Genomic DNA, 12,500 nt, shown 5'->3' on the forward strand with positions numbered 1-12,500 from the left:
GGTGTAGAGACAGTAGAGAGGGAGGATGATGGGGTGTAGAGACAGTAGACAGAGAGGGAGGATGATGGGGTGTAGAGACAGTAGAGAGGGAGGATGATGGGGTGTAGAGACAGTAGAGAGGGAGGATGATGGGGTGTAGAGACAGTAGAGAGGGAGGATGATGGGGTGTAGAGACAGTAGAGAGGGAGGATGATGGGGTGTAGAGACAGTAGAGAGGGAGGATGATGGGGTGTAGAGAGGGAGAGAAAGAGAGGGAGGATGATGGGGTGTAGAGACAGTAGAGGGAGAGAGGGAGGATGATGGGGTGTAGAGACAGTAGAGAGGGAGGATGATGGGGTGTAGAGAGAGAGGATGATGGGGGACAGTAGAGAGGGAGGATGATGGGGTGTAGAGACAGTAGAGAGGGAGGATGATGGGGTGTAGAGACAGTAGAGAGGGAGGATGATGGGGTGTAGAGAGGGGAGAGTAAAGAGAGGGAGGATGATGGGGTGTAGAGACAGATAGAGAGGGAGGATGATGGGGTGTAGAGACAGTAGAGAGGGAGGATGATGGGGTGTAGAGACAGTAGAGAGGGAGGATGATGGGGTGTAGAGACAGTAGAGAGGGAGGATGATGGGGTGTAGAGACAGTAGAGAGGGAGGATGATGGGGTGTAGAGACAGTAGAGAGGGAGGATGATGGGGTGTAGAGGATGACAGCAGACAGGGAGGATGATGGGGTGTAGAGACAGTAGAGAGGAGGATGATGGGGTGTAGAGATAGTAGAGAGGGAGGATGATGGGGTGTAGAGACAGTAGAGAGGGAGGATGATGGGGTGTAGAGACAGTAGAGAGGGAGGATGATGGGGTGTAGAGACAGTAGAGAGGGAGGATGATGGGGTGTAGAGAGGGAGAGAAAGAGAGGGAGGATGATGGGGTGTAGAGACAGTAGAGAGGGAGGATGATGGGGTGTAGAGACAGTAGAGAGGGAGGATGATGGGGTGTAGAGACAGTAGACAGGGAGGATGATGGGGTCAGAAGTAGAGCCCATGGGGTGTAGAGAGACAGGAGGATGATGGGGTGTAGAGACAGTAGAGAGGGAGGATGATGGGGTGTAGAGACAGTAGAGAGGGAGGATGAAGGGGGGTAGAGACAGTAGACAGGGAGGATGATGGGGTGTAGAGACAGTAGAGAGGGAGGATGATGGGGTGTAGAGACAGTAGAGAGGGAGGATGATGGGGTGTAGAGACAGTAGAGAGGGAGGTTGATGGGGTGTAGAGACAGTAGAGAGGGAGGATGATGGGGTGTAGAGACAGTAGAGAGGGAGGATGATGGGGGTAGAGACAGAGAGGGAGAGAAAGAGAGGGAGGATGATGGGGTGTAGAGACAGTAGAGAGGGAGGATGATGGGGTGTAGAGACAGTAGAGAGGGAGGATGATGGGGTGTAGAGAGGGAGAGAAAGAGAGGGAGGATGATGGGGTGTAGAGACAGTAGAGAGGGAGGATGATGGGGTGTAGAGACAGTAGAGAGGGAGGATGATGGGGTGTAGAGAGGAGAGAAAGAGGGAGGATGGATGATGGGGTGTAGAGACAGTAGAGAGGGAGGATGATGGGGTGTAGAGACAGTAGAGAGGGAGGATGATGGGGTGTAGAGACAGTAGAGAGGGAGGATGATGGGGTGTAGAGACAGTAGAGAGGGAGGATGATGGGGTGTAGAGACAGTAGAGAGGGAGGATGATGGGGTGTAGAGACAGTAGAGAGGGAGGATGATGGGGTGTAGAGACAGCAGACAGGGAGGATGATGGGGTGTAGAGACAGTAGAGAGGGAGGATGATGGGGTGTAGAGATAGTAGAGAGGGAGGATGATGGGGTGTAGAGACAGTAGAGAGGGAGGATGATGGGGTGTAGAGACAGTAGAGAGGGAGGATGATGGGGTGTAGAGACAATAGAGAGGGAGGATGATGGGGTGTAGAGAGGGAGAGAAAGAGAGGGAGGATGATGGGGTGTAGAGACAGTAGAGAGGGAGGATGATGGGGTGTAGAGACAGTAGAGAGGGAGGATGATGTGGTGTAGAGACAGTAGACAGGGAGGATGATGGGGTGTAGAGACATTAGAGAGGGAGGATGATGGGGTGTAGAGACAGTAGATAGGGAGGATGATGGGGTGTAGAGAGGGAGAGAAAGTGAGGGAGGATGATAAGAAAGCCGGAGAAAGATTGTTTTTTTTAAGTAATTAGTCCATATAAAGGTTTATCGGAGAGTAACCAAGATATATGTCCTCTTCTAGAGACAACCAGCAATATCCATCAGCTATCATAATGGCCCAGTCCAAAATGGAACACTGTTCCCTATATAGAGCCCTATGGGCCCTGGTCAGAGGTAGAGCCCTATAGGCCCTGGTCAGAAGTAGAGCCCTATGGGCCCTGGTCAGAAGGAGATCCCTATGGGCACTGGTCAGAAGAAGAGCCCTATGGACCCTGGACAGAAGTAGAGCCATATGGATCCTGGTCAGAAGTAGAGCCCTATGGGCCGTGGTCAGAAGTAGAGCCCTATGGGCCCTGGACAGAAGTAGAGCCATATGGACCCTGGTCAGAAGTAGAGCCCTATGGGCTCTGGTCAGAAGTAGAGCCCTATGGGCCGTGGTCAGAAGTAGAGCCCTATGGGCCGTGGTCAGAAGTAGAGCCCTATGGACCCTAGTCAGAAGTAGAGCCCTATGGGCTCTGGTCAGAAGTAGTACACTATAGGGAACAGGGTGCCATTTGGGAGGCAAAAAAACATCACAAGACACAGTGATAAATATACTGTATGTAGGTACACTGTGTCCTATGATAAATATACTGTATGTGGGTACACTGTGTCCTATGATAAATATACTGTATGTGGGTACACTGTGTCCTATGATAAATATACTGTATGTGGGTACACTGTGTCCTATGATAAATATACTGTATGTGGGTACACTGTGTCCTATGATAAATATACTGTATGTAGGTACACTGTGTCCTATGATAAATATACTGTATATAGGTACACTGTGTCCTATGATAAATATACTGTATGTGGGTACACTGTGTCCTATGATAAATATACTGTATATAGGTACACTGTGTCCTATGATAAATATACTGTATGTGGGTACACTGTGTCCTATGATAAATATACTGTATGTGGGTACACTGTGTCCTATGATAAATATACTGTATGTGGGTACACTGTGTCCTATGATAAATATACTGTATGTGGGGGTACACTGTGTCACTATGATGAAATATACTGTATGTGGGTACACTGTGTCCTATGATGAATATACTGTATGTGGGTACACTGTGTCCTATGATAAATATACTGTATGTGGGTACACTGTGTCCTATGATAAATATACTGTATGTGGGTACACTGTGTCCTATGATAAATATACTGTATGTGGGTACACTGTGTCCTATGATAAATATACTGTATGTGGGTACACTGTGTCCTATGATAAATATACTGTATGTGGGTACACTGTGTCCTATGATAAATATACTGTATGTAGGTACACTGTGTCCTATGATAAATATACTGTATGTGGGTACACTGTGTCCTATGATAAATATACTGTATGTGGGTACACTGTGTCCTATGATAAATATACTGTATGTGGGTACACTGTGTCCTATGATAAATATACTGTATGTGGGTACACTGTGTCCTATGATAAATATACTGTATGTGGGTACACTGTGTCCTATGATAAATATACTGTATGTGGGTACACTGTGTCCTATGATAAATATACTGTATGTGGGTACACTGTGTCCTATGATAAATATACTGTATGTGGGTACACTGTGTCCTATGATGAAATATACTGTATGTGGGTACACTGTGTCCTATGATAAATATACTGTATGTGGGTACACTGTGTCCTATGATAAATATACTGTATGTGGGTACACTGTGTCCTATGATAAATATACTGTATGTGTGTCCTCCTATGATAAATATACTGTGTCCTATGATAAATATACTGTATGTGGGTACACTGTGTCCTATGATAAATATACTGTATGTGGGTACACTGTGTCCTATGATAAATATACTGTATGTGGGTACACTGTGTCCTATGATAAATATACTGTATGTGGGTACACTGTGTCCTATGATAAATATACTGTATGTGGGTACACTGTGTCCTATGATAAATATACTGTATGTGGGTACACTGTGTCCTATGATAAATATACTGTATGTGGGTACACTGTGTCCTATGATAAATATACTGTATGTGGGTACACTGTGTCCTATGATAAATATACTGTATGTGGGTACACTGTGTCCTATGATAAATATACTGTATGTGGGTACACTGTGTCCTATGATAAATATACTGTATGTGGGTACACTGTGTCCTATGATAAATATACTGTATGTGGGTACACTGTGTCCTATGATAAATATACTGTATGTGGGTACACTGTGTCCTATGATAAATATACTGTATGTGGGTACACTGTGTCCTATGATGAATATACTGTATGTGGGTACACTGTGTCCTATGATAAATATACTGTATGTGGGTACACTGTGTCCTATGATAAATATACTGTATGTGGGTACACTGTGTCCTATGATAAATATACTGTATGTGGGTACACTGTGTCCTATGATAAATATACTGTATGTGGGTACACTGTGTCCTATGATAAATATACTGTATGTGGGTACACTGTGTCCTATGATAAATATACTGTATGTGGGTACACTGTGTCCTATGATAAATATACTGTATGTGGGTACACTGTGTCCTATGATAAATATACTGTATGTGGGTACACTGTGTCCTATGATAAATATACTGTATGTGGGTACACTGTGTCCTATGATAAATATACTGTATGTGGGTACACTGTGTCCTATGATAAATGATAAATATACTGTATGTGGGTACACTGTGTCCTATGATAAATATACTGTATGTGGGTACACTGTGTCCTATGATAAATATACTGTATGTGGGTACACTGTGTCCTATGATAAATATACTGTATGTGGGTACACTGTGTCCTATGATAAATATACTGTATGTGGGTACACTGTGTCCTATGATAAATATACTGTATGTGGGTACACTGTGTCCTATGATAAATATACTGTATGTGGGTACACTGTGTCCTATGATAAATATACTGTATGTAGGTACACTGTGTCCTATGATAAATATACTGTATGTGGGTACACTGTGTCCTATGATAAATATACTGTATGTGGGTACACTGTGTCCTATGATAAATATACTGTATGTGGGTACACTGTGTCCTATGATAAATATACTGTATGTGGGTACACTGTGTCCTATGATAAATATACTGTATGTGGGTACACTGTGTCCTATGATAAATATACTGTATGTGGGTACACTGTGTCCTATGATAAATATACTGTATGTGGGTACACTGTGTCCTATGATAAATATACTGTATGTGGGTACACTGTGTCCTATGATAAATATACTGTATGTGGGTACACTGTGTCCTATGATAAATATACTGTATGTAGGTACACACACACATAAACACACTTGAGCATACGGATAGAAACTCAACACAAAGGGGAAGCATCATTCCATCAAGTTGTGACCCATAGCAACACTCTGTGATAATCTAGTATCTGCATAGAACAACATTTGCGGTAGAGGGACCCAGTCGTCATGGCGACAACAGTAAAACAGCAAGGAGAAACAGAAAACGCAAAAAAGACTTTTGGCATTGGATGGAGAAGAGAGTGAAGGGGCAACAGAATTAACATGAGTGGATTGTTTAGTGTGGGATGGCTATTGGGAAAAATCCTTACAAACAAGAATAGATATGTCTTAAAAGCCAGATCCAAATGGAGTGTTCTGAAGAGTCTCTTCAGATGAGAAGAGACTAAAAGGCTGTGGATTCTACTCAATGGAATGTGTGTGTGTCATTGTGACGTCACTACTACTCTATCTGTGCAACACATAGTCTCATTCAATTAAAACTATGCATATGCACTAGACCAAGTATAGACTATCTACCTGACATGGACTCCACCTGTGACCGCTGCCAGGGGGACCAGCCACTTTACTGCCCAGGTTCTAGTCGTGTCCCATGATCAAACCATACCGGTTACATATGGTCCATACTCTGTCAGATGTTTGGAGATGACTTGGGAACTCTACCCCCTAGAGGTTCTCCTCACCTTAACTCCAACCTTGACAAGGTTATGAACAACAAAGTGTGATGTTGTTGCATGTGTTACCGTGCTGGTAAGATGGTTCCTCTTACTGGAACAACTGTAGTGCTCCATCACGCACTACATCAGGGCTGTCAACTCATTTTGACCCTGGGGTCTCAATCGCTCCTCCACGAGGGCCAGAGTGAGGGCCACGCTGAAAATCGGTAACATTTAATCACCGTCAACATTTGGAAAAAATAGTCCTCTATCCATCGTTTAGGAATTTTCGATACTCCCTAACTTTCTAGCTTTCATTTCGGTTATTATTAGCGAGATGGACACAGTCAAGAAACAGACCTCTTTTACATTACTTGGGAAGCCTGTCTGTTATACTTAGACTGAACCAGTATGTCCTTTGTGAGGAAACATCATTGTTGATAGGTAACATAGACCCAGGTGTTGCTACACCTCCGTTGTTACATGAAATAAATGTGTTCTGATGTCTTTGTCTCATATTACCACTGATTTATTTATACTTTCCTTAAATCAGACAAACATTGCGAGGGGCATTTGTTTTGAGGGGCAGGACATGGGTTGGGTAGGTTACTTTCTAAATGTAATCCATTACAGTTACTAGTTACCTGTCCAAAACTGTCATCAGTAGCTTAACTTTTGGAATAATCAAAACTCAGAAACGTAATCTGATTACTTTCACGCGTTTGGTGTCATCATAGTGGTCTCTGACTGGACAGACTCACTCAGCTGGAACAAACTTCAACTTCAATGTGTTTTAATGCTGATTTGAATGTTATGGAGAAAACAGAAGGTTTCATCAATTATTTTGTCACAAACATCCTTTTTGATTTATGATTTTCAAGTAATCCAAGTAGTAATTATCTAGTTTTTCAAAAGTATCTGTAATCTGATTGCAATACTTTTGCTGGTAACATAACTGATTACAGTTACAGTTTTTTTGTAATCAGATTACATTAAATCAGTTACTCCCTAACCCTGGGCGGGACTGCTCAACCCTTCTCCATAGGACCCTTGCTTGTACGGCTCTCTGCTCTGACCCTAACCTGGTTCACCTGACCTGGTTCATCTTACAACAAACATATATTTATTAACATCTGGGTCAGGAGCTAGAGGGGAGGACACACTGGGAGTGCGTCTCTGTGGAGAGGATGGAGCGGCCTGGGAGTGGGTCTCTGGGGAGGGGGTGGAGCGGCCTGGGAGTGGGTCTCTGGGGAGGTGGTGGAGCGGCCTGGGAGTGGGTCTCTGGGGAGGGGGTGGAGCGGCCTGGGAGTGGGTCTCTGGGGAGGGGGTGGAGCGGCCTGGGAGTGGGTCTCTGGGGAGGGGGTGGAGCGGCCTGGGAGTGGATCTCTGGGGAGGAGGTGGAGCGGCCTGGGAGTGGGTCCCTGGGGAGGGGGTGGAGCGGGTATCTGGGGAGGGGGTGGAGCGGCCTGGGAGTGGATCTCTGGGGAGGGGGTGGAGCGGCCTGGGAGTGGATCTCTGGGGAGGAGGTGGAGCGGCTGGGAGTGGGTCCCTGGGGAGGGGGTGGAGCGGCCTGGGAGTGGGTCTCTGGGGAGGGGGTGGATGGCCTGGGAGTGTGTTTCTGGGGAGGGGGTGGAGCGGGTCTCTGGGGAGGGGGTGGAGCGGCCTGGGAGTGGGTCTCTGGGGAGGGGGTGGAGCGGCCTGGGAGTGGATCTCTGGGGAGGAGGTGGAGCGGCCTGGGAGTGGGTGGGGAGCGGCCTGGGAGTGGATCTCTGGGGGGAGGTGGAGCGGCATGGGAGTGGGTCCCTGGGGAGGGGGTGGAGCGGCCTGGGAGTGGGTCTCTGGGGAGGGGGTGGAGCGGCCTGGGAGTGGGTCTCTGGGGGGGAGGGGGTGGAGTGGGTCTCTGGGGAGGGGGTGGAGCGGCCTGGGAGTGGGTCTCTGGGGAGGGGGTGGAGCGGCCTGGGAGTGGATCTCTGGGGAGGAGGTGGAGCGGCCTGGGAGTGGGTCCCTGGGGGTGGGGGTGGAGCGGGTATCTGGGGAGGGGGTGGAGCGGCCTGGGAGTGGGTCCCTGGGGAGGGGGTGGAGCGGCCTGGGAGTGGGTCTCTGGGAAGGGGATGGAGTGGCCTGGGAGTGGGTCTCTGGGAAGGGGATGGAGTGCCTGGGAGTGGGTCTCTGGGAAGGGGGTGGAGCGGCCTGGGAGTGGGTCTCTGGGAAGGGGTTGGAGCGGCCTGGGAGTGGGTCTCTGGGAAGGGGTTGGAGTGGCCTGGGAGTGGGTCTCTGGGAAGGGGATGGAGCGGCCTGGGAGTGGGTCTCTGGGAAGGGGATGGAGCGGCCTGGGAGTGGGTCTCTGGGAAGGGGATGGAGTGGCCTGGGAGTGGGTCTCTGGGAAGGGGATGGAGTGGCCTGGGAGTGGGTCTCTGGGAAGGGGTTGGAGCGGCATGGGAGTGGTTCTCTGGGGAGGGGGTGGAGAGGTTCCCTCACTATTTCAAACATTGCTGTCTTATGACATGATTATGTGTTAATGATTATGTGTTAATGTCTTTGTATTTGAACACTACAGAACTCCTGTGTTAAAATAAATAAACAACTTATTGTTTAATATTATAATTATTTTCTAAACATTGTCCTTGTGTGGCGGGGCTGCCTGGCCCTCTACAGGGGGACCCAACCCGTGTGACCCTCTCCCGGGGGACCCATCCCCGTGTGGCCCTCTACTGGGGGACCCAACCCGTGTGACCCTCTCCCGGGGGACCCATCCCCGTGTGGCCCTCTACTGGGGGACCCAACCCGTGTGACCCTCTCCCGGGGGACCCATCCCCGTGTGGCCCTCTACTGGGGGACCCAACCCGTGTGACCCTCTCCCGGGGGACCCATCCCCGTGTGGCCCTCTGCTCCGTCCCTGACCCAATGCACCTGATATCTAATAGATATTTAACACCTTCATTGTCTGGTTGGGAGACGGAGCGGCGGCATGTCGGAAGGGGGGGGGCTTCCTCACCATGGAGTCTTGCCATCAATATGTTCATGGTTTATTGCAGTATGAAAGAGGTCCTATTTGAGAATTTATGTCACACCACCAGCCTCTCTCCACCTGAAGAAGGAAATGATAGTTTTGTTATGTTGCATCATTAAAGCTATTATCCTTAATCGAAACAATAACAAACGCCGCCTGTTTCGCTAAAAAGCTAGGATAAGGGGCTGGAGAAATGTAACTATTCTCAAATTCATAGACAGAGCTAAGGATGCAAGGACTGGCCATCCATGATATCAAATGTATCATTTTAAACATGTTTTGAGGCTATACAGTATTAGTTTACATTTGAGTTAAACAAGCTTATATTTTGGGTTCTGATGGGGTACGACAGTTAAAGAGGATGGAGGATGGCTTTCACTTCAGCAGTAATAAATTCATGAACTTCTTTGAGGAAAAGATCATGATTATCAGAAAGCAAATTACGGACTCCTCTTTAAATCTGCGTATTCCGTCAAAGCTCAGTTGTCCTGAGTCTGCACAACTCTGCCAGGACATAGGATCAAGAGAGACACTCAAGTGTTTTAGTACTAAATCTCTTGACACAATGATGAAAATAATCATGGCCTCTAAACCTTCAAGCTGCATACTGGACCCTATTCCAACTAAACTACTGAAAGAGCTGCTTCCTGTGCTTGGCCCTCCTATGATGAACATAATAAACAGCTCCCTATCCACCGGATGTGTACCAAACTCACTAAAAATGGCAGTAATAAAGCCTCTCTTGAAAAAGCCAAACCTTGACACAGAAACTATAAAAAACTATCGGCCTATATCGAATCTTCCATTCCTCTCAACATTTTTAGAAAAGGCTGTTGCGCAGCAACTCACTTCACTTCCTGAAGACAAACAATGTATGCGAAATGCTTCAGTCTGGTTTTAGACCCCATCATAGCACTGAGACTGCACTTGTGAAGGTGTTAAGTGACCTTTTAATGGCATCAGACCGAGGCTCGGCATCTGTCCTCGTGCTCCTAGACCTTATTGCTGCTACCATCGATCACCAAATCATCTCTCTTTTGGAGAGATTGGAAACCCAAATTGGAGAAGTTCTGGATTCGTTTAGATCTCATCTGTCGGAAAGATATCAGTTTGTCTCTGTGAATGGTTTGTCCTCTGACAAATCAACTGTAAATTTCGGTGTTCCTCAAGGTTCCGTTTTAGGACCACTGTTGTTTTCACTATATATTTTACCTCTTGGGGATGTCATTCGAAAACATAATGTTAACTTTCACTGCTATGCGGATGACACACAGCTGTACATTTCAATGAGACATGGTGAAGCCCCAAAATTGCCCTCGCTAGAAGCATGTGTTTCAGACATAAGGAAGTGGATGGCTGCAAACTTTCTACTTTTAAACTCGGACAAAACAGAGATGCTTGTTCTAGGTCTCAAGAAATAAAGAGATCTTCTGTTGAATCTGACAATTAATCTTGATGGTTGTACAGTCGTCTCAAATAAAACTGTGAAGGACCTCGGCGTTACTCTGGACCCTCATCTCTCTTTTGAAGAACATATCAAGACTGTTTCAAGGACAGCTTTTTTCCATCTACGTAACATTCCAAAAATCAGAAACTTTCTGTCCAAAAATGATGCAGAAAAATGTATCCATGCTTTTGTCACTTCTTGGTTAGACTACTGCAATGCTCTACTTTCCGGCTATCCGGATAAAGCACTAAATAAACTTCAGTTGGTGCTAAATACGGCTGCTAGAATCCTGACTAGAACCAAACAATTTGATCATATTACTCCAGTGCTAGCCTCCCTACACTGGCTTCCTGTCAAGGCAAGGGCTGATTTCAAGGTTTTACTGCTAACCTACAAAGCATTACATGGGCTTGCTCCTACCTATCTCTCTGATTTGGTCCTGCCGTACATACCTACACGTACGCTATGGTCACAAGACGCAGGCCTCCTAATTGTCCCTAGAATTTCTAAGCAAACAGCTGGAGGCAGGGCTTTCTCCTATAGAGCTCCATTTTTATGGAATGGTCTGCCTACCCATGTGAGAGACGCAAACACGGTCTCAAACTTTAAGTCTTTATTGAAGACTCATCTCTTCAGTGGGTCAAATGATTGAGTGTAGTCTGGCCCAGGAGTGTGAAGGTGAATGGAAAGGCTCTGGAGCAACAAACCGTCCTTGCTGTCTCTGCCTGGCCGGTTCCCCTCTTTCCACTGGGATTCTCTGCCTCTAACCCTATTACAGGGGCTAAGTCACTGCCTTACTAGGGCTCTTTCATACCATCCCTAGGAGGGGTCACTTGAGTGGGTTGATTCACTGATGTGATCTTCCTGTCTGGGTCCCCCCCCCCCTTGGGTTGTGCCGTGGCGGAGATCTTTGTGGGCTATACTCGTCCTTGTCTCAGGATGGTAAGTTGGTGGTTGGAGATATCCCTCTAGTGGTGTGAGGGCTGTGCTTTGGCAAAGTGGGTGGGGTTATATCCTTCCTGTTTGGCCCTGTCTGGGGGTGTCATCGGATGGGGCCACAGTGTCTCCTGACCCCTCCTGTCTGAGCCTCCAGTATTTATGCTGCAGTAGTTTATGTGTCAGTTTGGGTCAGTTTGTTATATCTGGAGTACTTCTCCTGTCCTATTCGGTGTCCTGTGTGAATTTAAGTGTGCTCTCTCTAATTATCTCTCTTTTTCTCTCTCTCGGAGGACCTGAGCCCTAGGACCATGCCTCAGGACTACCTGCCATGATGACTCCTTGCTGTCCCCAGTCCACCTGGCCGTGCTGCTGCTCCAGTTTCAACTGCCTGTGATTGTTATTATTTGACCATGCTGGTCATTTATGAACATTTTAACATCTTGGCCATGTTCTGTTATATAATTTGATTTAAAGCTTATGAGGCATTTATAAGGTATATTCTTCAAGAATCAATAGCTACATATTAGTAATTTAATGGATGTAGCAACTAAGGATTCTAGCTTTAATATGTGAAAACGAATAAAAGAAGATTTAATATCTCAAATAAAAATGTCACGGTCCTTGTTCCCAAGTGATGACGGCTGTTTTGTGTGTGTCACATTTCACACCCACACTGTTCTGTCGCAACGCTGAATAGACTTTGTAGACATAATGAAAAGATCTTGAAAATAATAATGAAAAGATGTTTAAATATATCCAAAGCGCTTTCACTGGACTAGAGGTGTGTGAAGGAGGAGAGAGTAGGCTCGACACAGTAGGAGCAAACAGTCCCTCTGACAGTGTGGGGACATACCGCCATCTAGTGGTCAATACTAGGACATGCACTTTGAATCCTCACTGACATTTCCGTTAGGGCTCAATTCAATTCACCTCCATACAGCTTTATGTTTTAT

At 46.5% G+C, this 12,500-nt stretch overlaps 1 protein-coding gene across 2 annotated transcripts in view; it reads right to left on the reverse strand.

Annotated features, from left to right (window-relative positions):
* LOC124002651 (ras-related C3 botulinum toxin substrate 2-like) overlaps window positions 1-12,500 on the reverse strand; it is a 28,141-nt gene that overhangs the window by 7,713 nt on the left and 7,928 nt on the right. The window lies entirely within an intron of this gene.

This window comes from Oncorhynchus gorbuscha, linkage group LG18 (assembly GCF_021184085.1).
Source record: "Oncorhynchus gorbuscha isolate QuinsamMale2020 ecotype Even-year linkage group LG18, OgorEven_v1.0, whole genome shotgun sequence".
NCBI lineage: Eukaryota > Metazoa > Chordata > Actinopteri > Salmoniformes > Salmonidae > Oncorhynchus > Oncorhynchus gorbuscha.